Consider the following 27,074-nt stretch of genomic DNA (forward strand, 5'->3'; position numbering starts at 1 on the left):
TTATTCTTTGGAGACAGCAAGGGGGTGCGCCTGGGAGTTCTGGCATGGAGGCCTTCATTACGCAGTGTGCGCCTTATTGTCTGAGCTGAAACTTCAGTACCCGCATCTGACAAATCTTTTTTCAGTTCCTCAGCGGTCACACGGGGACTTTTCTCCATTCTCCAATTTGCGCTGCAGGTAGTGCACAGCAGTCAAAGTCAGCATCTTCTTTCTGCCACGACCAGGTAGTGTTTCAACAGTGGCCTTTGCCTTGAATTTGCGAATTATGTTTCCTATGGTTTCTCTTGGTATGTTTAACATCTTTGCAATCTTCTTATAGCCATTGCCCTTCCTGTGAAGAGAAATCACCTATTCACTTGTCTTCCTGGACCATTCTCTTGACTTCACCATGTTTGTAAATACACCAGTAAATGTCTAGAAGGAGCTAAGTATCACAGTCATTTTAAATCTGCCTAATTGGTGCTTATTATGCTTGATTGCTGCTCATTAACATCCACAGGTGTTTTCAATACCTGATCGAAAACATGATCGAAAATCGAAAAAATGAACCTCCGTTCTTAAGAGTGGTAATCTTTAAGGGGTTGAATAATTGGGTCAATGAAGAAATCACAAAAAAACATTTAATACTGTATTACAAAAACAATTGATGTCATTTTAGTTGCATTTGATTCTTTAAAAAATCCTTGTAAGATTTCATTCTGAACACAATTACAAATGTACACTAAATTCCCTAAAACCCTTTACAGCAATGGGGTTGAATAATTTTGAAAACTGTAGACTGCACTAAATTTCCTGGCACTCAGTTTAAATTCTGTGTCCCTGATGAGTCATGGGGCAGTGATGAAACATGTTGGGCAGAGCCTAGCCGAGCCATGAAGTAACAGAAGTCTCGTGTGGAGGAGCACACAGAGCAGTGTGAGAGATGCTGGGAAGAGAACAATGGCACTTGACAGAGATGCAAATGGAGGAGAGCCCGAAAACAAAAACTTAAAGCATTTTTACCTCAATGAGCATGTGAGTGCAATTTTTAATAAACGCTTCATGTTTTACAGAATTATGCTATGGTTGGTTACTCTCTGGCACATGATGGGACATTAACCTCCTGAACGGTATACCCGACACTGTGTCGTGCAAGACAGTTTTGCAGAATGTGGTATGCCTGACACAGTGTACTGGTGGACACCTGTAGCTAGCTAGCCTATACTGGGGGACACCGGTACCTAGCTAGCCTATACTGGGCGACACCTGTACCTAGTTAGCCTATACTGGGGGCACCTAGACCTGGCTACCTACCTACAATAATCTGCGTCTGATTCCGAAGACAGATGGGCACCACACGGTAGTACATTTTTACACTGGGGCAGTGGCAAGGCAACGTGCTTGGCTGATTCCCAAGCGATTTCATGTATAAATTTATCAGGAATCGGCCTGCGGAGTATGAGAATCGGTCTGCTGAGGTAGTTCAGTGGTGGTTAAGTGACCAAAAATAAAACACTGATTCTGCACTGAGACCTTATACAAGGGGCAGTAGTGGATACTAGATGCCAGTAGTGGTGGGGAAGGATTATTGAGTTATGGTCAGAGCACTACTAGGACCAGCAGACCTGTCTCCAATGGCTAATGGGTGCACAGGACACATAGAATTGCAATAAAGCAATAGCAAGGAAAAGAAAAACAGCCCTAGAAGGGTGAACTACTGTAGCACTAAGCACTGAGTGCACCTGTCTGCAACAGCTTAAGTGCACTGTGTGGCCACAATGAACAGCAATATCACAAGATCAAAACACAGCCTTTAGAAGGGCCCTGGGGCTTATGTAGATGGTGCATTGGTACTGTAGCAGCAAGAAACTCCACTGGGGTCAAAGAACACAGGCCTAACTAACGCTTTCCCTATCTGCAGCACAGCTCTCTCCCTAAACTGCTTAACGAAAACCTGAACTGAAAATTAAAAGTGAAAATAATCATACACAAGTCATATTTACCTCCCGTGTAGTCTACTCCTCATTGTCTTTCTCCTGTCCCGCGTCCTGTTTGTTCACTGTGATCAAGGGAATTTTCTGTCCTCCATTTTGAAAATGGCCATTACCCATAACAGCTTTCTGGTCAGCACACAGTTAAACTGTAACATTGCCCACTTGAGCGATAGGGAAACATGGACATTACCTGGTACATCAGTTTTCCTATCAGCTATAACTGACAGCAACTGATATTTTACTGACAGCAACTGATATATTTCAGATCTGACAACATATTGTCAGAACTGGAAGGGATTATTGACAGAAGAAAATGGTGAGCTTCTGAGAGGAACTGATGGCAAGGTAATATTCATTTGAAGTTACCTCGTGTTTATTTTAAATATTTTTACTCAGTACAGGTTCTCTTTAACACAGTACACAGTCAGGGTGTAAAATGGCTGCTGTGCTGGCTTTCTGATAGGTGGGGGGTTGGTCCAGGTGGGTAGGATAGCCGATTAGCTGCCGTGTGGGTCGAACATGCCATATGTTCCTGAACAGATGCAAATGCAAACACGCTTTGTTCGTCATGAACTGTTCACCGACACAACAGTTCGGCCATCTGTAGTATTTTATGCATACTTGAAATTACAAACTGAGGAATAGCGCACTCATAAGGATTCTGGTTGTGATGTGATTTCATTTATTCCGCATTGGACTTATTTATAGTTCCCTATTTTAATTGACGAAACATGTAGCGCTTTCAGTTTGGTCAAAATGTGTACAGTCAGTAATGACTACTGGGTTTGATAAAAGAAAAATCTCTCATTACGTACAAAGTATAAGCCTTTAACAAAGCAGAATATTTATATGAGAATTCATTTTCAGAATTTGAAAAGTAGACAGCTAAGCATGACATCAATAAGAAACAGCACAGATTGTACTGTATGACAGCAACATTAAAGCTAAAGCATCATTCCTTTCTACATGGCAAATACATGCTAATTCTGTACATAAATAGTGAAACAAGTGCTTTGTAGCAGGAACACTATGATTGCTTGTAAATCATGAATGGATTTAGAACCCATTCCTCTCAAAGAAAGGATGATCATAAAGCTATGATCACTAGTGTCAGCAGCCTACAAAGCTAAATGATGATAGACTACTGAAAAATGAATCACTGCCCCTACTGCAATATAAAATCTATTAATCTTCCCTATTGCAGCCTTGCTGAAGCTTTGTTATTGCATTGCTTATGGTGTATTCTTCTTCATGACAAATGAGCTTTTATGTGATAATTTATTTTAGTAAATGAGTGTGATGACTCATTTTGGAGTATATTCACCTAACTGCTATAAGCAGAATCACATGCGCAAAGTCTTACCACATGATGGAATGCATTACGCTCTACTCATTGTGGGGTAAGACTTCCCTCCATTCCTGTGAAAAAGGGCCCATGAGGTTGCCAAGTCACAGCCAAGTTGCGCACTGCTGTGCAAGCGCAGGCCTGAAACTGTGCAACCTTGATCACATGCATCTTTTCATAGTGTGCATGTGCAGTGCCACAGGAGCACAATCAAGGACACACACTGCCATCCAGCGCTTGTGCAGTAGTGTGCGACCTGGCCGCAGCTTGGCAGACTTGTTAGACCTTTTTTACAGAAACAGAGGGGGAGGGCCTGTGAACGTGGGTTCCTGTACATTCATGCCTGGAGCCTCCATTTGTACAGACGATTTCACCTCGGATTAGGATATCCTTTAAATAATATTACACTGCGTGCAATATTCCTGTGGGAGGAGCCACACTGTTTATTAATATCATCTCATAGCTCCCAACTGTCCCTCTTTTGGAAGGACAGTCCCTCTTTGGGAACCCAATCCCTCTGGCCCTCTTTCTTCCTCATGTGTCCCTCTTTCAGGACTGATGTACAGATCTGTGTAAATATATGTATTTTTCTCTTGAAAAAATGTGTTTTATTGACTCCAAACTGTATTCCCATCATTTAAATTGATATATTTCTTATTTTCAAATGTTAATATGAAGAAAAATAAACCAGGATAAAAAGGGCCAGTGTAGTTTGAATTACAAAACAACATCATTTTCTTATGAAATCTTTATGGCATGCATGGCTAGGGGTGTGTCGGGAGCGTGATTAGTGGAGTGGTATGGGCGTGGCTTAAGTGTCCCTCTTTATCATCTCAAAAAGTTGGGAGGTATGTCATCTCTCAATGGCAAAGCATAGTTTAAGTGGACTTAGATTCATAGTGGGGACAGTACTGAAGCAAAATGTGTGATCTTGCTGTTACTGAAAGTCAGGTATGGGAGGAAAGAGGCCCCTGGCAGATGTCTCCACTGCCGGTATCGCGGCATCCAAGCCGCTTTTTCAAAAGATGAGAAGATCTTCAGCCCAAGGCTCATGCCTACAGGCATCCTAAGTGTTAGGGCCCTGATACACCAGAGTGTGTGCGGGTTATTTTCACTTTTTAAAAACGCTTCCGCAGTTGTGATTTAAAAAAAAAAAAATCACAATTGCGGCTATTTTGCCACAATTTTACTGCGATTTTAATGTAAGTCAATGGGAACGTTTTAAAAAAAAAACTGAAAATGACCTACAAAATGCTCTCCGGTGTGTCAGGGCCATTAAAGGAGGCGGCGTACTGGCCACTCAAAGTGCCCAAACTGCCAGGCAGCTCCCTCTCTCCGTCCCTCCATTTATTTATACAGGCTTGGAGGCAGCTCCTTCCATCTCTCCCTCTGCATAGCAGCAAGCAGCGTGTATAACAGGAAACTCACTGGCCCCCGACATTCCATCATTGACGTATCTCTTCCTCAGTGCGCCCCCAGTGTCCTCTCCATGGTTACAACCTGTCACTCTGCATGTGATGGCACTGTAACCATGGAGAGGACACTTGGGGCACGCTGAGGAAGAGAAATGTCAAGAATGGAATCAATGGAATGTTGGGAGCTGGTGAGTTTCTTGTCATACACACTGCTTGCTGCTATGCTAGGGAGGGAGGGAAGGAAAAAGCCACCACGCCTGTATAAATGGAGGGAACTGCTTAATACTGGGGGCTGCCTAATAATGGGCACATCTGGTTACTCATATGGGGGAGGGGCTGCCTAACAATGGGGCAAAGCTGGCTACCTATATAGGGGGGCTGCCTAATAATGGGGCACAGCTGGCTATCTATATGGGGGTGGCTGCTTAATACTGGGGCACATCTGGCTACCTATATGGGGGGGTGAAATAATTGGGGCACATCTTGCTACCTATATGGGGTTGGCTGCCTAATAATGGGGGGTAGGTTAGTGTTAGCTGGTTGAGTTACTGTGAGAAAAGGGGTTACAGCGATGGATAGTAGGATATTGGCATAATCACTGATATTCTACTGTCGGGTATCGGGGATAGTAGGATAATGGTAAAAATACAGATATTCTACTATTGGGATTTCCTTGCGCCCATTTTAACGTGATTCCCTTTTTAATGTAAGTCTCTGTTGGGGTATAATTTGTTAATTGATTGTGTTCAGTGCATTTGCCTTTAAAGTGGAATATCCATTGATATTTTGTTGGAGGAAAACCAGACATTTTCACCCATGCCTAATGCAGAGTATTGGCCATTACATAAACCACTCTTGCGCTGAAGGAGCTAAAGGTGTTACAGGGCCGGTGCTACACTTTTTACTGCCTGAGGCAAACTTGTGAGAATGTGCACAGTGTGCACAGTTAACTCTGGAACCTGGTTAATACATACACATGAACTATATACATTATATACATTCACAAGGCAACTAAACCAAATATCGACAAGCAATGGATAGTCATACAAGCAAGATCAAAACGAGAGAATCACACAGTAATATTATCGCTAGGCAAAAGATTAGTCAAGGAATAGCAAAGGTCATACACGGATGGTAACATGGATGCAGGGAACAGGAACAAGGTAGGGAGGGCTAGATCACAGGAATCAGGACCAGGTAACAGGCTTGATGAACTAGCAATGAACTGGTCTGCTGAAGCTCATTATATTTTGTGCTGGGAGATCAAATGACAATGTCCAGGTGATCTCAGACCTGCCCTCATTAGCAGTCTGCAATGGAATAGTTCCTGAAGGAGAGACTTCTTCTGGTGGGTAGAGAGCAGTTCAGGCTGCATAATCCCTGAAGAGAGCGAGGTCATCTGCAGGTGAGACAGTGAAAGTTCTTCCAAATAGTTTGTAATGTTACCAGCAGATGCAGATCATGACATCCTCCCTTCTGCTGTGCAAGTCAAATGAAACACTGCTGATCTCCTGCCTCCCCCTCCTCACTTACTGTCAGACTCCTCACACAGCACAATAAGCTGCTTTCCCCAATGATGACCTCCTCACCTCACTCTCCTCTTGCTTCCCCTCCTACTCTGACTGCATTCTCCTCCTACTCTGACTGCATGCTGTAAGTGTAAACACTCAGTATAAACTTGCCGCCCCTGTAGTCTCTGCACCTGATGAAGTGTTTCATCCTTTCTTCACGAGAGAACCGACTCTGGGTGTTCATTGGTTAAACTTTGAGATTTGAACAGCTCATCCTTAAAACACTGCCCTACTTTTCCACTGGGCCCGATTACTAACCAGTCGATTGTAGTAGCAAGTCTGGGCTGGCTAATGAATTATATAGGCTTTTCTTTTTACAAACGCTTGCTGGCTTCATCCTAGCATTCAGTCTAGCAGATCAGAGGTGCTAAGACGGACATTGTTCAATGGAGCCTCATGCGCACATGCTGAGAGTTCAATGCCTATTACTCATGGGAAGGCAAAACATTCGGTCCGCTGCATGTGTAGTAACGATCTATATTAGCAGGAGGCAGTCAGTATGAACTTTCATTTACAAAAAGGGCCTAGAACAGAGCAAGTTGCATACCCAGCAGAACACATTTATATTCTAAATGACTGTCAGCAGCAAACCTCTGCTTTGTGTCCCCTTAGAGCTGCGTCACCATGGAAACTGAATTAACTATCATTGTAGTATAACAATAACACTCACATAGTACTATTGGGCTGCAGCACACCATCAGATAACCAGCAAATAATAATCAGTGTCAGTTAATATGTTCTCTGAGAAGAATGTAAAAACAAGAAATCATTTTGCTACAGCTGATACTATGTCAGATGGTTTGATGCTGACCTCGCTGGCTCTCTATAGAAACCACTGTTCCCTCTTGATTCTTTGTTCATCTAATGCTTCATAAGAGGTGTTATACACAATGTGGACCATATCACCTTCTGGAAAAGCAGTTTTATAGAAATTTCCCTAAGCTAAATTCAGCTAATACTGTCTCACAGGTTAAAGGGAACCTGAAGTGAGAGGTATACATAGGTTGCCGCCTTCAATCTCTACAAAAAAAAAATCCAGTTTTCTGACTTCTGTGCTGAGCTTTGTCTCTAATACTTCCTCTAAAACTTAAAGTCACTGGCCCAGGACAAGCATGCAGGTCAGATGGAAACCATGAACAAGAATTGAACTTCATCCTAATCAGTAGCTGATACCCCCTTTTACATGAGAAATCTATTCCTTTTCACAAACGGATCATCAGGGGGCTCTGTATGGCTGTTATTGTGGTTAAACTCCTCCCACAAGAAACTCTGAGGACCGTGGTACTCCTGGCAGTTTCCTGTCTGTGAACCTTGTTGCATTGTGGGAAATAGCTGTTTACAGCTGTCTCCAACTGCCAAAAAAGCAAGCAGCAGCTACATCACCTGCCAGCAGGAAAAATGTCACCATGTGATAAATGTCAGAATTTAAATCAGGGATTTAAAAGATTTTACAATGGGCAAACACTGACTAAATCATTTCTACGTAAATATTGTAAAAATGAAGCACTTTTTTTTATTACATTATATTCACTGGAGTTCCTCTTTAACTCTGGTCTGACTCTACTGGCCACATGCTTGTTGCAGGTGTGTGACTCAAATCAACTAAAGCATAATGCTCAGCATGACAGCCAGGCAGCTGCCATTGTTTATAAGGGAATGAAGATTGCAGCCTCAGTATTTCTCTCACTTCAGGTTCCCTTTAAAAAACTGTTTGGGACCGAGTGTAGTAAAAATTACCGCACACCCGTGGCTGCCTGAGCCTGATGCGATGTTGTTTTAACACCGCCTGGTCTTGTGCACATAATGCAATAGCGCATCCCCACCAGCACAGGCAGTTGAGCTCTGTAACTCAGTCAGGAGCTGTTTTCATTGGCACATGTCCTGATCACTGTGAGAAAACATTAAAAACCAATTTTCACAAACATTTTGCAAAAATATTATACTTTCATGAATTTTTATGAGAGAATGTTACATTTTTGTGACGTTTTCTTGAAAATGCTAGAATTTTTGTGAAAATGCCAGTAAACAATTTGGATATCCATGCAACAACGCAAATGACTTTTCTTGAGCAGATCAAGTTGAGGTTTCTCCAGTGCCTCTTCCACAACAAGCAATGACTTTGCATATCTACATGTGTACATCAAAAAAGGGCACTGGCAAATTTTTGGTCGCCATGTGAAGCCACTAGCAGTAGAATATCGGCAATGCTGCCGATGTACTACTATTGGGCAGTGGATAATTACAATAATGGAATATTGGTAATTGTATTGCTTTTCTTCTATTATTGCTTTACCTAACCCACCTCTCAATCTAACCCACCCTCTATCTACTCCTAACACTAACCTACCACTATCTAATCTAAGCCTAACAATAACCTACCCCTACCACTAATCTACACTTTCAGACTCACATCCGATAAAAACTCTGTTGCCAATATCTGTGTGTGTGTGTTTTGGCTATATCCAGCGTTTCCACTGTCCAACTTTTACATTGCAGTTCCCAGGTTTCCAAGTGGCCGCGGGATCTGAACCATGACAGAATGCTGTAACTAGGAAAGTAAGTTAGTGCGGAAACTAAACAAAATCATGGTTCATAAACCAAAGTTTACTTTATGTTTTGTGAGAAAGTGTGAGGGCGCTCCAGGACAAATTGTGACTTGTATAATTACCTCCATGCCATTTCTACAAGTTGCACAAAGCCTTCCCCTGTACAAGCTCATGTATACAAATTAATTTTAACATTTTGTCTTGACTGCATAATATCACATGAAATGCCTGCCTGGCATATTTGATGGTATTGCGGTAGCCCCCCGAGCCGCAGATGAGACACCTTGGAACACAGCAGGTGTAAGCTCTGCTAATATGTTAAATTCTAGCAGCAGCGAAGACATCTGGTTGGAAGTCTACCACATGTCAATGGATTAGGAGGGAATTAAAGGTTTACTTTGCAAAAGGCTAAACTTGCTAGAAGGATAACACATGCAACTATTTTAAATGCTAACATTTTATAATGTTCTGCAGCAAAACATAACAGACACTATGTATGAGGCAATTTGAAATCACAACTGTTTGTTTTCCATGTATATACCTTCTAGTGCAGTATTTATGTCGCTTAAAGGGGTTCTGTGCAATGTTAAGAAAAGGTGGGGGGAAAGGCTGCGCGTCCCTAAACACATGCTGCAATTGAATGGTTAATCGCACAGGCATACACCGCCTCTGCTAGACTGAAAAATGCATGCCCTGCATCCAAGACAAGTGCTAACATTTATTAAACTAGGAGGAACTTTAGCTTTCAATATGGTTTGCATGCAAAGTATATTATACTAGACACTTGCGCCACGGTGAGGCAAACCTCCGGGCAAGTGACCTAACCTAAATTTAAAACCTTGGGAGCAGCTAAGCAAAAAAAATGTGTAACTTACATTTGGTTGAACAGCGAGGAGAACGCCAGCGCATACCACTAAGGCTGCATCCGAAATGACCACCAGCTCAGTGTGCAGCACCTAAATAGATTTTTATGATGTCTAGTATAATATACTTTGCATGCAAACCATATTGGAAGCTAAAGTTCCTCCTAGTTTAATAAATGTTAGCACTTGTCTTGGATGCAGGGCATGCATTTTTCAGTCAAGCAGAGGCGGTGTATGCCTGTGCGATTAACCATTCAATTGCAGCATGTGTTTAGGATTAAGATCATTTTGCATCATTTTGCATCATTTTGCATCATTCATTAAATTAATGCTTGACTATTGTTCACATGCATTTTACAAACACATTTTTGTCCTAAGTTAAAGTGTTTGAATTCCATTTACATGAAGGGAGCTTTTTACATTTTGTCTGGGCTTAGTAGAAGTTCACCATCCTTAAAAAAATATTGAAAAAAAGTGAAACATTATTTGACAAAGGTCAGCGAGCAAGAGATGCTGCTGGATTACTTTTTTCAAGGTTGGTGAATTCAATGTATTAAGCTTAAAATAGAACCTCCAATGAATAGAAGCTCAGCAGAACAAAGCAATGCTGTTTTGTCTCAGGTTTTATAAGCTCAAACTCAGAAGAAAGACACATGTAGGAATCCTTACAAGATAAAGCCCAGATAAAAAGATACAGTAGTTTGTTACAATTGACACTGACATTTAGAGCCAGCTGTAGGGTGCATGTAGCCCTGTGCAAAGTACCAGCATGGTAACCCATTTGCACATACATGAAAAAAGGCGTCTGGAAAAAAAGGCGCCGGGTTTGCCAGTAACAGGATGTCGCTAAAATTTGTGATATTCTACTACTAAATGTCCATAGTAGAATATCGGTAGTATGTACCAATATTTTACTATTGCTAAACCTAGCCCTACTCTCACCCAGAACTCTCTCGTAACTCTAACCTCCCCCTCGTGGGGCCTAACCCTAACCTCCCCGGCGGTGCCTAACCTTAACTCCCCGGGTGGTGCCTAACCCTAACACTCCATGGTGGTGCCTACCCCCCAGTAGTGCCTAGCCCTAAGCCCCCCGTGGTGCATAGCCCTAACTCCTTTTCTTAAGCCTCACCTAACCCTTAACCCCTCCCTAAGGTAAAGCCATGATATTGCGGCTAAGCAGATAATTGTGGGCACTGGAGGGCACCTAATTTGCAGCAATTATTAAAGATTTCCACATCCACAGGCGCCTAATGCAATTGTGGGTGCTGGGGGGTTGTGGAAATGAAAATTGTGACATTTCATAGTAGGCGCTGGATGCAGAAGTTTTTAATGATAGCTGCCACCATGTGCCCAAATGTCCTAATAATTGCAATGTTTAGCATTGGCGCCTATGGAGCGCCCTTTCTTCCGTAAGGACTCCTGTGCCCTTTTTCCTGTTTTGTTAATTTGCACCTTTGTACATTTCTTCCATTATGCTACAAAGTTCTATCTTTAAATCAATGTAACAAGTTAAGAGCTATATTACTAAGTTAAGTTGTGTTTTAAACAATTCTGAACTCTTCGCCATGCACATGATCTGCCATTTGCCTACAGGGGTCAGTTGCAGGGTCAGGTTCATATTTTTTCTAACAAAGTACAACGTTCTTGAGCCATCTCCATCCCCTCTAATGTGGTGCTGCTTCCCCATGTGCAGCAGAAGCTGCACCACAGCTGCACTCTTTGTGCAGCCCCTAAGCTGTGCTATCCCCCGCCCCCCCCCCCCCCCTCCCCGATAAAATTCCATCTGCACCCCCACATAGAGAAGCTCTTCCTGCATAACACCCTAACCCCACACATTAGAAAACATGGGGATATAATTTAACCATTCTCTATGCTAACAGCACAGCTAGATTAGTACTCATTGGAGAAGAAACAATGGCCCATATGCAATTCACTTTCTCTCCTTACTTTTTTCTAAGATGATATTTTCACCACTTGTCAATAAAATGCTTTTTAAACCACCAGCAAACCATTAAATACTAAAAACAATGTTGATAGTTCCACCCTTTCACCTACTTTTTGGTACTTTTTTAATTGCAAAGTGCTAAAAAGGTACTTCAAACAGAAGATTAAAAATGATCTCAGGAGAAGAAGTGAATTGCATAGGGGGCAATGGCCCATAAGCGATCAACTTTTTCTCCTTAGTTTTCTTCTAGGTGATATTTTACAAACTGTCAATAAAATGCTTTCTAAACCACCAGCAAGAAAGAAAATACTCAAAATAATTTTGATAGTACTTCTTTTATCTACTTTTTAGTACTTTTTCAGTTGCGTAGTGTCAGAAAGTTATTTTAAATAGAAGATAAAAAAATTGTTTCCAAGGAGAAAAGTTAACTGCATATGGGCCAATGGCTCACTTTTGGTTCACTTTTTCTCCTATTTTGGTTCACAATGGTTCACTTTTCCTCCTAAGTTTTCTCCTAAGAGATCATTTTTCATCTTCCGTTTAACCATTTGCCGACTGCACACTCATACCGTGCGGCGGCAAAGTGGTAGCTGGAGGACCAGCGACGCAGATCTGCGTCGCCAGGTGCCTCCCTAATTAATCAGGAAAGGCCGCTCGCGCGAGCGGCCGTTTCCTGTCAGATCACGGAGCGGGTCTCCGTGAATAGCCTGCGAGCCGCTGATTACGGCTCGCAGACTAAATGTAAACGTAGGAGACATATGTCTCCTTTGTTTACATTGTACGGCGCTGCTGCCGTAAGGCAGATAGGCGATCCCCGGCCAATCAGCGGCCGGGGATTGCCGCCATGTGACAGGGGACTTCCTGTCACTGGCTGCACAGGACGGATAGCGTCCTGTGCAGCCCGGATCACCGGGGATGACAGATAGGAGAGGAAGGGGAGGAATTTCGCTGCGGAGGGGGGCTTTGAGGTGCCCCCCCCCCCCGCAAACCTCAGGCAGGCAGGAGCGATCAGACCCCCCCTGCACATCATCCCCATAGGGGGGAGAAAAGGAGGGGCGATCTGGTCGCTCTGCCTGCACCCTGATCTGTGCTGGGGGCTGCAGAGCCCACCCAGCACAGATCACTAAAAACAGCGCTGGTCCTTAAGGGGGGGTAAAGGGTGGGTCATCAAGTGGTTAAAATAACTTTCAGCAATCTGCAAATAAAAAAAAGTACCAAAACATACTTTCTAAATTACTCTGACTATTTTCTTGCTTGATGGTGGCTTAAAAGGCATTTTATTGATAGGGTGTGAAAATATAATCTAGGAGAAAAAGTAAATTGAGTGCCATTATGGATAAACACTGAAAGCATGTTATAAAAAAAAAAAAAAAAAAAAGAAGAAGAAAATAAAACAGCAAACTGATTTTCCAATACTCCGGTTTGTTGAATAATAAATACACTTAAAATATTAATGAGTGTTTGAAATATAATAAATACACTTGGAGACTGTCTGAGAGACGGAAGAAATTACAGATTTGGATGTGTTTCACCTGCTGCTGTATGGAAAGCTAGGAGTGCCCAAACTCTCCTGATATGTAACAAAATGTATATATAAGATTGAGGCAGCACAGGGTATTTGTATATACAGTACATATATAAACACGTTAAGGGCCTGAGCCCACTAATGCAGTTGAGCGCTCAGTTGTACGCAGTTGTGTCCGCTTTTCAGCATCTGAAAAATTGATGTGTTTCTGAAAATCGGACACAACTGCACACAACTGCGTTAGTGGGCTCAGGCCCTAATTGATGTCAAAGATATTGTACATAAATAAAATTCACTCTTCCATACAACAGTGTACAGATACTAATTTGCATAAAAATTGAATAATCCTATAGGTTTTATTAGTAACAATATATAATAAAGAGTAAAATGATAATTGGTTGATTAATTGTATGCGTTAGTACTACTGACAATTGGCAAACTCTAGATGTATACCGTAATCAATAATCAGTCTGCAGAAGAATCACTTCATATTTATGTACATGCACCTCACCTGGACCTAGAGTGGTGAGTGGTGACGTCATCAAGTCTGTACTGCGCAGGTGCAGAAATACTGCGCAGTAGAGACCTGATGACGTCGGCTACACCACGTGACCCACGTGGTGTGCACACGAAGCCGACCCGGAAACTGACCTGGCGAGGTCAGCTTCTTCAGCGGAGGACACCGGCAGTGAGGGGAGCTGTGGCGAGGGCACAGGATGGCTGCCAGGGGCTGGAGGAAGCCCCAGGTAAGTGGATTTTGATTTTTCTTTTACCTTGGATGTATCCTTTAAAGTGTTTTATATATATACAAATACCTTGCGCTGCCTCAACATTATATATACAGTGTTTAAAATATGTTAGCGAACCAAATCTATTTCTTTCTACTCTAGGGGACTAAAATACAATATTCTTAGAAAATGATTCCCTTATTCAATCTTTTTCACACTGTTCTCAATTTCTATAAAAACTATTTGGTTCTTGCCACTCTTGGTAAAAGACAATTATTGTGGCATCACTTGCCCTGCAAATAAATATACAGTATATCACTGAAGGGTAAAGAACTTATACACAATTGGTTAATGGTTAATAAACAATATATGATGTTGTTAATAAAGTTATGTAGGCATTTTACATAACACAATTTTTGTTAATAAAGTTATGTATTTTTTGTAGATGTCAGCATAATAGTGGACATCTGCAAAATATACAGGACTCTGCAAAACAACTTTAAAAAAAATTACATAACTTTATTAACAAAAATTGGCAATGGAATTGGTAATCGTCATTTGCGGTAATTGGTATACCCATTAAAAATGTTTTTGTTAGAAAAAAAACAACCTTGCAGAGATGATTTTTTTCAAAATTTTCCCTGACAAAAATATGTGAATAAGCCACGGAAGCAACTACAAGCACCTTTGCAATAGCCTGGAATAAACGTATGATTTAATTCCCAATGTGCCATTGCGCAGCCATTTCTTTTCATCAATCCTACCCTTTTCCCGTGAAAACAGGTTTATGCATTTTTGTATTTAAGGCCAAATATACTTTATATACTATATTCTTTCATGTTAATGTTATAATACCTGGAGTTCGGTTGAAATTTCCAATTATAATTTGTGTGTGCCATTAATTTTTTCAATGTATTGAGGATCTTATGTGAAAGTAAGAAAAGAAAATTGTGAAAGTGTCACTCAGATAGATCCTCCTGGTGTGCATTCATTAAAAAACAATACCTGCAGCTCGAACAAATCAAAGCAGGTTTAGATGCAAGTCTGAGACATGACATGAGCAGCTTAATTTTGAAGTGATTAAATAAATTATGAAGTAAATGGAACGTGGAAGCTGCCATCTTTGTTCTTTTTTACAAAGTGTCTAGTGCTTGCCGATTATGCAGATTTTTTTTCTTTTGGGGGTGGGGGTAGCTTCAGTTGTTCTTGTATCATATGCCTGGAAAAATCATGCTGTTGTGGAGGCAGTTGATCTGCAAACATGTTTGGCATCAATGTCTCAGAATGTACTCACAGCCATGGACCAGCATGCTAACTAGACTAGCTGCATTTTGTTAAAGCAAACCTGAAGCGAAAATAATCCTGTGAGATAATGAATTGTTTGTGTAGTACAGCTAAGAAATAGAACATTAGTAGCAAAGAATACAGTCTCATATTGTTTTCCAGTACAGGAAGAATTAAGAAACTTCAGTTCTTATCTATGCAAAAGAGCTTCTCTGAGCTCTTCAACCCAACTTGGGTTGAAGACAGTCCGATTTCTGAAGCACTTATCTTAACATGTTTCTCACTGTTTCCTGTTTGTTTAAGGTTTTACTGCAGAAAAGTTCAAAAGGTCATTAGCTCTGCTCTGTTTTATAGTGTAAAATACAGAATGTGGTTTTCAAACTGCAAATATGACAGAGTGATGTTATATGAAAAAACTATATAACTAAAAATAAAAATATAACACTATTTTTCTTGCTACCAATGTTCTATTAAAGGGAATCCAAACTGAAAATAAAATTATAATAAAATGAATTGTATGTGTAGTACAGCTAAGAAATAGAATATGAGTCTCATATCGTTTTCAGCACAGGAACAGTTAAGAAACTTAACTTCCTATCTATGCAAAAGAGCTTCTCTGAGCTAATTTAGTCAGAGAGCAGTGCTAGTTTCTGAAGCACTTCTACATCAAAGAAACATTGAAAGACAACTTCAGATATTACTTTAGTGCAGGGAAGTTCAAAGGGTCATTAGCTCTGCTCTGTTTCATAGTTTAAAATGCAGAGTGTCATTTGTAAACTGCAAATATTAGGCCCGGTTCACACTTGCGGTGGCCCTCCGGAATCGCCGTGCCGGAGCCGCACCGCCTGCAGAACGGACGGAACGAACGCACGGCATAGCAATTAAAGCCTATGCGTCCGTTCACATGGGTCCGTTCTGCAGAACCGGAGCCGGACCGGATCCGGGCCGGATCCGGACTCCGGCCTCCGTTCCAACATGCGCTATTTTTTCATCCGGCCCCTCCGGCAGCCGTATCCGGGGCGGAGCCGGACTGCACCATCCGGCCAATACAAACAAATGGGAACCGGAGGCCGCACAACACACTGGCTGAGAAATCCGGATGTTCTACCCCACTTCCTATGCGGATTTTTGCGGCGATATTGGCTGGGGACACATGGGCAAGCATTTTGGAGTGGAGCAGCACGAGCTGGAGGTGTTGGCAGGATGTTGGCAGCATGTCGGAGGTGGAGGTGAGTGCTAAACAGCAGAGGGCCTGATTCCACAGGTCCCCCTTCTGCTGACCTCCCAGACCCCAACATTTTTTATTTTTTTTTACGTTAACTTTGCCAAACGGATCCGGATCGCATCCTGATTACCACCTGATGCAACCTGCCCGGATCCGGATCGGATCCGGATCAGAACCGTACGGTTCCGATCCGGATCCGGTCCGGATCCGGTCAGGTCATCCGGTCCGTTTGGCAAACAACCGCTAATGTGAACCGGGCCTAAGATAGAGAATGATGCAATGTTATAAAAGAAAGCTATATAACTGAAAATAAAAATATGCTACAAATGTTCTATTAATTATCTATACTACACATACAATTCATTATATCATAAGTTTTTTTTTTTCTTTCAGTGTCACTCTAAGGAAGTCAGCAATGCTACCTTCTGTTTTCCAAGCCAAACATGCAGAGCTTAGAGTGATGTGGCAAGGAGGACATCTACTTTATTGCAAGAACGTCATTACAGAACCATGTGCCATTATTGCACTATTTCATATGCATTGTGCAGCCATGAAACTCTGCCTATGCGCTCATTTAGATTATGAGGCAGAACGAATGCCAGACTGTTCTTTTTTGTACTTTCTGACAAATTGGGAAAAATTTATGGATTTTTTTTTTCTGTCTCCAAAGACTGAAAAGGACTATGCTCATTAAGGCAGTAACTGTGCAACATTTGAGAGCTATGATATTTTAAGGGCTCCTGGATTATTATAGATCTCATTACGAATATGTAGCCTTTTCTTCATTTTACTCACTTGAGTTTAGAAATGATTTACTGGAAAAAAACATAGAACTCAGCTGTTTAAAAGTTGCCTGTTATATCCCACACTGGTACACAGAGCCGGATTTACAGTTCAGGAGTCTGTAGGCACAGGCGTTCTGCTGCCCTAAACTCTGCCCCTCATCTCAGGCCACACACCCATATTAGGTAGGGCCTCCCCTTTTTGGTAACCCCATTAATCTAGGTAGTAGAAGTGCCCCGCCCCAAGTATAGGGAGCCAGATGTGCCACCACCCCAGTATTAAGTAGCCCCTCCCAAAGGGTAGGGGGACACTTTGAGAGGGGAACCACCTCTCCTACATAATTCAAGAGAGATGGAACAGCACCTCAGCAATCCTCTGTGGGTGTGCGGGAACCATCCCCTTGTACCAACAGGTGCTGAGCGGCTTGTAAAAGGGCATGTAGCCTGAAAGAGCGGGCTGTAGCTGCTACAAAGCATTTTATGGATCTTTAATAAAGCTGATTTATACTTGGAAGTGGTGTGGACCATTATTGCCAAAGAAGACCTCTCCTACATAAGGCGCCTGTAGGCACGTGCCTACAATGCCTTATGGTAAATCCGGCTCTGCTAGTACAGCTGTGTATGTAATTACAGTATAGGTTTAGTTGTATTCACTTGTTCTAGCTGTAGTAACATAAATCATTTTCAATGCACAATTTTATCAACTTTTATATCTCACACAAGAGGCATAACTACATTGGGTCAACCCCTCCCCCTTACAAAGATCTGTTGGTCATGCCCTCCCCCCAACCTCCATCATAGGGAGGGTGGGTAGGTTGGTGGCTAGGGGGTCTTGGTCCTGTACACAATGCAGTGCAGCATCAGAGTGGAGAGTTATACGTTGCCTGCTATACAAGTCCCTCCTCACTTTCTCTTTTGTGCAATGCAGCCAGCCAATCACCATATGGCTTCAGCACCATGCCATGTGACAGAGATGGAAGCATCATAGTGATTGTCTTACAGCATGGCACTTGTAAATGTAAGAGAAAGTGAAGACAACCTGTATCGCTGCCAGAAGCAGGTAATGTATAACACTCTGCTCTACTGCCACTCTGTATAGGACCGCCCCCAGCTCCCGCTTCCAGGCCCATCTAGCTCCCAGGCACCTCCATGACGAGCAGTGTAATAACAGCGCAGGAGATTTAGGGGCAGCTGGCGCCACCATAGACTGTAATAGGAATTACTGCTATAACGGTGCACAGTGAGTAACTTTGGCGCCGTCAGAAGACGGAACTTACGTTACTTTTAAAACACTGCAATTTGGCCGCCAGCAGTAACTGGCAGCCGATTTACATCATTCCCCACCATCCATGTCGACCTGGAGGGGAAATAGTAATTAATGCCTCCAAGAGTAGGGTAAGCCTGTGCAAGACCAGGGTAAGCCATATATCTGCTGTATCCTGCGCCCAAGTTTCCCTGCTGCTAATTCATAGGTATGCCCTCCATGATGGCGGGGGTCACGGGGAGCCTATTGTCATGCCCCTGTTTCACACATAATCAGGCACACAACTGGTATGTTTGTAATATAGGTTTTTGCAAGGAAAAAGGATAAAACTTGCAGATATTTTATTATTATCTTGACTTTTATTTACTAAGTAAGAACTAAGTTGAAGTTAAGTACTGTTTATAAATTACATTGCTGCATTTCAATAATATGTGGAGACTTAAAGCTTCATATTTTGCACTAATAATAGCCTAATAGCCTTCAACATCAGAAAACATTCCCCCAAATTTCCTCCAATCTACATCAATGGCACTGAAGTTGACAGAGTATCCAGCGTCCGCCTTCGCTAGCACCAGATACAAACTCCAGAGGGTCATCACATCAGCGGAGAGGATCATCGGGAAACCCCTTCACCCACTTGACCTCGTCCACAACTCCAGACTGGATTCCAGAGAAATGAGGCTAGCTAAGGATCCCTCCCACCCTGGCAACTGTTTCTTCAGCCGCCTTCCACCAACCCAGGACATCTCCACTAGGACCTCAACAAACCAGAATACATTCTTCCCCTCTGTTCTCAAACTCCTGAATTCACTCTATGCCCCTTAATCACCGCGATCATCCCCCTCACCTTTCATAGCATAGCCCCACCTGTGACGAGAAGAGTATCCATACCACGAGCAGACCAATAGTTCCAAGATATCTCCTTTATTCCATCTTAAGCAGTAGAAAAAACTCCATCTCACGCTATAGTAAAAATCCAAAACTTCATGGACAAATACACAGCAGACTATTCACTCACAACTCCAGCACAATTCTCTGCCAACATTGCTACCATTCCTGTTTGCCCTGCATCCCAGGCCCGCTGTCTGGATGTCACCCTGGACTCCTTCATCCCCTACATCCAAAACATCACCAGAGCCTGCAATTTTCACCTCCGTAATATCTCCAAAATCCGCACCTTCTTAACTCCGGACACGACCAAGCTGCTTATCCGTGCCCTCATCATCTCCCGCCTTGATTACTGTAACTCCCTCCTGTCTGTCCTCCCCTTGAAATGCATTACCCCCTTCAATCAGTTATGAACACGGCTGCAAGACTCATCCATTCTTCGCACCGTTCCGCATCCACATTTCCCCTCTGTAAATCCCTGCACTAGCTCCCTATCCAACAATAAGTTTCAAAATTCTATACCTGGCATATAGATTTGTGCACAAAACCTGCCCTACCTACATCTCGGAGCTTGTTCACAAGTATACACCAGGTAATCCCCTATGGTCCTCCAACGACCTTCGCCTCACCGATCCACGCATTTCCCACTCCCATGCGCCCCTGCAGGGTTTCTCAAGAGCCACCCCCACCCTCTGGAGCTCCCTTCCACCGCCCATCAGACTTGCTCCCTCCTTCAACACATTCAAGCAAGCCCTCAAAACCCACCTCTTTTAGATGGCCTACCCACCCCCTACCACACAGTAACTCTCTACTGAATATTTATTCCACAGCCCTACCTTGTATTCCCCCCCCCCCTTAGATTGTAAGCCTAAGGCAGGGTCCTCCCTTTCCTATTGTAGTCTACATGATGGTCTGCTCCTTTCCTATGACAGCCTGTACTTGTATTACTGGGCCTAGGGCTCTTTTCCACTATAAAATGTGATCGCGATTGCGAGTGCAATCGCGTTTCAATTTCTACCATGCGATTGCGATTGAGCTACTATACTCATTATAGTACAGCTCAATCGCATACAAAACACGGCAGGATGACGATTGTGCTTTGACCAAAATCGCTTCGCAATCGGATTGCACTAATGGAAATTGCTGCTGCAGTTTCCATTAGTTTAATGTACCTTGCGATTTGCGATCAGAATCAAATTGCAAATCGCAGGGTAGTGGAAAAAGGCCCTAACCAGCCCATAATCGCATGATCATGCATCTTGTACCGTTTGCCTTGTAAAACTTTGTTCTATGTTGTATAATCTTGTTACGTCTGTCATTCTTGTATCATTGTATGTATTTATTGTCCAGCAGCATTGCGTAATATGTTGGCGCTTTATAAATACAATAAATAATAATAATCCCTCCCCCTATTATAGTCCTCAAACATAAGTTTCCAGAGAAGCCTAGTTCTCCCTGGTCTCTTATCACAGGCTTTTGTTTTAAGGGGGCCATACACTAGGCGACCTACCAACCAATCAACCATCCAATTCGATTATTATAATCGAATTGGATGAAAATTGGTGCTGCCAAGTGCATGCCTGACCGACAAAGCAACCAATTTCGGGACAGATATTGGGCGCACAGTCGATCACACATGTTGGAAAATGTCGGGCCGAGGTTGGTTGGTCGGGTGTGCGGCGGTACGGCGGCCGAATTGCGAACGAGGGATGAGACGATGAAACCCCGGCCTCTGCCACCGCAATGTATAAATGTATGTAGTGTGTGCATTTATACATTACCTGTCAGCCTCCATGCGGTTTCCATCTATCTCCGGGTTCCGCATACACACCGGCGGCGCTCTGACATCACGAATGCGCATAGCGGCTGATGTCAGACAATATGCGCCGCTAGCGTGTATGCGGCTTACCTGGCGAGATGGAAGGATGGACCCAACAAACTGCTACAGGACAGGTAATGCATAAATGTATACATTTTGGGGGCCGCAGCAGGGCGTACAGCGGTGGCTCAGCCGATTCCCTGATGATTTCATGCTGAAATCAGATGGGAATCGACCTGTAGTGTATGGGCAGATTTGATTAGAGACAAATTTATCTCTAGTCAGATTCGATTAGAGATAAATTTGTCTCTTGGCCGAATCTGCCCATACTCGTTCTAATGTATGGGTACCTTTACAGAAGATTCCAGCAAGACCTACAAAGCCCTGGGGCCATTGTTTGAATATGTAAACGAGGCTGTAGACAACTCAGCAATTTATCCCATACAGCTATCTGAAGCAGCACTAAATAGCTGACATCCAACAGAGTTTAAAATAAACATTATACATTAAAGAAAAAAACTGTACAAGACCTTGCATATTAACATTACAGTTTTGCCACACCACCCCCTACTGAAACAGATGCTATACTATTTTCTATCTCGAGTAGAGAAAACAGTACACTACGAAATTTTTCCAGCAGGGGATGGGCCACACACAAGAAGTCGGTGGCTGCATGGCTGTGGACGGTTTACAGAGCCAGCAGGTGTATTACTTTTACTGTATATATGATGATGAGACCAGAAAATTAAAATGTCATTTTAGGCTGTATAGTCTTCTAGCTAAGGAACTCCGTTGCCGATTCATGCAGCACAAGGAAATATTGGCACAAAGGCGGGCTGCTGAAGCTGTTGCAGCTGCTGTGCCAGGGGGACTGTACAGACAACACAGTGCAAGGTGCAAGAGAGCTGCAACAGGAATCACAGCAGGTTTACCTGCTCACACAAAGAACAGAATTCTCTGGTTGTGGGGGATGGGAGGTTGCCCACCTCCCATATAGAGTAACTCAGATCCAAGGTGATAGTTCAAGTAAACAAATGTAAATGTGTGTGTTTTCAGAACAAAAGAAAGAGAACAATGGAGTTGATAGCATGTTAATAAACTCAGCAGGGGTGCTAGGAGGTGTGAGGTCAAGGGAATTTACGCAGATCTGCGCAGCCCTGGTAAATCTAGTGTTAAAGAACAAGCGACACCCATGCTAACCTAGAAATAAAAAACATATATAAGTAGATAAATACTAGTTCTACTTACATAGATGTATTGTGCTATCCACGTAATGATTCCTGTGAATTTTATAAAGGAAAAGCAGAAAATACTATTCTAGGCAGTGGCCATCTTGCCAAGCTAATGCTGAAATCATATCCTCCCTGACTCTTGTTTTCCCCCCTCTCCCTTCTCATGCTCATTGTGTATTTATTATCTGCCCTCCTCCCAGAGTCTTCAGACACTCCCACTGAGGTGTATACTAGGAACTGCACTGCTTTTTCTTTTCTCCTCCAATCACTGAGTCACCTCATCCTTGCTTGTAAACACAAGTGAGCAGGGGATCATGTTTCAGATAGGCTAGGCAGGGAAATAAATGGAAAAGGAGGAATATAAGAACCCCTAAGCAGTCAACTGTTTGGCACTGACTACTAAAGGGCCAGTGATCCTAAAGTATGTGATAACTCCAAACCATAACAGCAGAAAACGTTTTACGAGTTTTGAATGCAGGATTTGCATCTTTATCACTTAATACACTCAGACCAGTTGCTGTTGAAATTTGATTTTTATGGTGACAATACCGCTTTAACAAAATAAATTGCAGTGTTTGTAAAGAAGTGGTGAGCCCATCACTGGTGCCACACCACACACCATAGAGCAGTGTCTGTTCAAGTCTATAGGTCAGCACAAATACTGCAACATTAGATCCATACCACTAATGGGGCTGATCTTCGGTCAGCCTCCAGCACACCACTCATGGCATCTTCAATGTGTACATGGACATTGTCACACTCTCTCATTTATCAGCTAGATCATGTAATGTTTGACATTCTGGGTGGCCAAAACCAGCCAATCAGCGATTAGAGATGGTCAATGAGATACAATTCCTTCCAGGAAAGTCTGTAAAACCACAAATAATAATTCACTAATCTTTTAACAATTCTGACTATGGTGACCCAGGTAAGGGCTGAAAAAAGCCTCCAACCAATAGCAGACTAATGTTTAAATATCCAGTGTGAGCTTCCTGGATAACTTATGTTCTTTGGTGTCCTCTAAAGTCTTTCAATTTTAGTAAGCCAGCCACTTAACTATTTTTTTGATATTACTGTATTTTTCCTTTTAGCAAGATGATTTACCATTGATTCTTCAAAGTAATTTGCAATCATATCCATTGTTGTACGCAAGGTAACTATATCAATGGCTTAACACCTCAAACACATATAGTCTTCAGGTTTGTTATTTATTATTAATGTTTGTTCAATAAAAAATCATTGATCTTAAAAAGGCAAATGAGAGAAAACAGATCCGAGGTAATGTAGTTTCCTTGAGTTATGTGTAGCATGGATAGATGTTCCTCAAAGTGTTAAATCTGTGTACTCTTATGTTGCTTATACTGTACATCCAAGAAAAGACATATCTATTTTTTTCTGGCTGAGTGATCTTTTTAGGAACTATGGTCAGAGGTTACAGTCATAAAGAATCAGAGCTTGGATACAAAGATAAAAGAGTACCTTACCATAAAATATTTTAAGCTGGAGGTAACCTAGAGGACAAAGCAGTAAAGTGTTCTTTTTTTCCAACAATAAATTTTTATTATACACCAATGAAAAAATTACAACAGTTGTAGTAAATGGTACATTTAGAGGTGAAATTATTGATATACATTGTGAAGGATATTCAGCATTAGGAGATATTCTTATCCTCAACTGGTAAACTAGGTCCACCTACATCCACTAACCTAATCCGGCTGGATGAGGTGAAAAAAGTCACTCAGTAGATTTGTGCTACTGGAGCAGTGGCTTATTGCCATCCAATAGCTTAGATTGCAAGGTAGATGTCATAAGGATAAATTTGTCTTGATATATAGGTTTCCTTAATAATTTAGGTATGTCATATAATATACGATTCTCTATACAAGAGGTGAAGACGGTTTGTATTGACTGATGTCTAGTACACTAAATAGTCTCATTAAAACATGTATAACCAATAACACAGAAAAACACTATAACAAAACCTTCTATCTGCTTCTAACTCAAAGTTTTCGAGTCTTTATGAATGTTCTGATTGTGTACCCATTCTCTTGGTGGAACTATCTGTATTGATTGGTTTGGTAGTCATGTAATTTGCTCTCAGGTTTGTCTCCAGGATCATATTACGCTTGTAATAGGATAATAGACATTGGAATTCAATTGGGTCAGAAGATTTCCAGGAGGTGGTAATCATGTATTGTGTTGCCATAATCAGGTGACAGATATGCATCTGTGAGGGTAGATCTATTTTATCTAGGTCTATACATAGAAGAGCTAATTGAGGCGATAATTTAAAATCAGGAGAGATATTTCGAATGATATATCGTTCTGTTGCAAGCCATATTCGTTTTACTAGAGGGCATTACCATAGCATGTGAAGAAGGGTTCCAGTGTGTACCGAGCATCTCCAACATAAGGGTGATGCGTTATGTGTAAAGGAAGCTAGTTTCCTAGGTGTGAGATACCATCTAGTAAAGATTTTTATAAATTGCTCCCAGTGTGAGTTGCACCTAGATAGTCTAGCTAATTTCCTGTTTGCTTGTAGTATTTGGGGAAGTGTTAATTCCATATCTAAGTCATACGACCATATTTGAATATATTTATTCAATGGTGAATTGGCTTGTGTTATTAGTTCACTGTACCAAAGGGCTATGAGTCCTTTTATTGGTTTAGTAGAGTTTAGAGATGTAATTATTTGATTATTTAATTCTGGAATAAATATTTTTCGCCTCTGAAATATGCTGGTTATTCTGTAGTATGTGAAGGCATAGCTTAGGGGCAGATTGTATTTAAGTCTGAGATCCTCAAAGGATTTCATAGTAGAGTTGTTAAACAAATCATTTAAGTTATTTAGGCCCGCTTGTAATAAAGGCAGTATGTTTATATCTAATAATAAAGTTTTTAAAGTAGTAAGGGGTATTCTAGGTCTGGAGGTTGACGTTGCATGAGGAGGGTGTTTCAGAAAGTGTTCCCATGCTAATAAGAGAGATTTAATAGTTGGGAATTCCGTTTTAGGTGGTTTATGACCAAGGAGCATACTGGCGAGGATGTCTCTTAGGGGTATATCTAGAACGTCAGCTTCTATGGAAGTCCATTTTTTCCCAGTGTTATTGGACCACCATGAGTGAGCAAATTCTAAATTGCATGCGTAATAATATGTTTCCATATTAGGTAGCCCAATTCCGCCCTGATTTTTGGGGAGTGTCATGATATTATAGGAGATTCTTGATTTTTTCCCATTCCAGATGAAATTGTTTATTATTTTTTTCAAATCAGAGAAGAAAGGTTTTTTTATTGGTATTGACAGAGTTCTGAACAGATATAATACCTTCGGAAGCAAAAACATTTTAAACGCTGCTAACTTGCCAGACCATGATAACAAAAACTTTGACATTGTTTTACAGTCCTTTCTGAATTCTGTTAGTAAAGGGAGGAAATTGAGGCTAAATATCTCATCTGTCTGTGCTGGTAGTTGGACCCCTAGGTATTGTACCGCCAAGTCTGCCCAAGGGAAATTAAACTTTTCTTTAATAGCTAATTTTATTTCGGGAGGGATGTTTAAGCCTAAGATATATGATTTGTGTTGATTTAATTTATAATATGATATTTTTGAAAACAATTGGAGTTCTTTAACAAGATATTTTAAAGATGATAAGGGGTTTGAAATGACTAGGGCTACATCATCGGCAAAAAGACTTATGACATGTTTATTGTTGTTTATGGATATTCCTTCTATATTTGGGGAGCTTCTAATTTTTTGGGCTATTGTTTCCATTATGAGTACAAAAATGATAGGGGACAGTGGGCAGCCTTGGCGAGTGCCATTCGTGATTTCAAATGAGTCAGATAGTATGCCTGCTGCGTTAACCTTTGCCGAGGGGTTTGTATATAGAGCCATGATTGCAGTGAGTATGGGGCCTGTTAAACCAAATTTGATTAACGTAGCTCGTAGAAATCCCCAATGAACTCTGTCGAACGCCTTCTCAGCGTCCAAAGTTAGGAGCAGAGAAGGCGTTCGACAGAGCTCAATGTATCTAAGGATATTAATCATGCGTCTGGTACCATCAGGGGCTTGTCTTCCTCTCGTAAAGCCTACCTGATCTGGAAGAAGAAGATCAGGTGTTATATTCATTAAGCGATTCGCTATCAACTTTGCATATAATTTGGTGTCAGAGTTCAGGAGGGAGATGGGCCTGTAATTAGCAGTGCTTTGTTGGTCCTTCCCCTCTTTATGAATCACCGTTATATTGGCTTCTAGATATTCCTTGGGTATCTGTGAGCCCAGCATAAAAGAATTAAATAATTCTGTTAGGATGGGAGTCAGGATGTTAGAGTGGGTTGTATAATATTCATTTATAAAGCCGCCTGGGCCTGGTGCCTTATTGCATTTTAAAGAGGAAATGGTAGAGGCTATTTCTTTATGAGTGAAGGGAGAGTTTAGTTTTTCTAGTTGAGAATTCTGCAGTTTGGGTAAAACAATTGAAGAGAGATAATTATTGATTTGCTCTTCCGTTGGTTGCGGGGTAAGCAGATCATTTTGTAAGTTATACAGTTGCATATAATAATCTCTGAAAGCATTAGCTATGCTTTTAGGATGTAAAATGTTTTGTTTAGTAAACGGATGTAATATAGAGTGAATCATGGATTTAGCTTGCCTAATTTTGATCAGGTT

General features: G+C 41.7%; 1 protein-coding gene and 1 long non-coding RNA gene across 2 annotated transcripts in view; one reads left to right on the plus strand and one right to left on the minus strand.

Annotated features, from left to right (window-relative positions):
* Positions 1–27,074, minus strand: part of MMRN1 (multimerin 1) — a 118,675-nt gene that overhangs the window by 81,248 nt on the left and 10,353 nt on the right. The window lies entirely within an intron of this gene.
* Positions 2,234–17,096, plus strand: LOC137547455 (uncharacterized). Its single transcript, XR_011026592.1, has 3 exons — positions 2,234–2,318; positions 8,801–8,860; positions 16,814–17,096. It is a non-coding gene; the product is annotated as an uncharacterized lncRNA (long non-coding RNA).

This window comes from Hyperolius riggenbachi, chromosome 1 (genome assembly GCF_040937935.1).
Source record: "Hyperolius riggenbachi isolate aHypRig1 chromosome 1, aHypRig1.pri, whole genome shotgun sequence".
NCBI lineage: Eukaryota > Metazoa > Chordata > Amphibia > Anura > Hyperoliidae > Hyperolius > Hyperolius riggenbachi.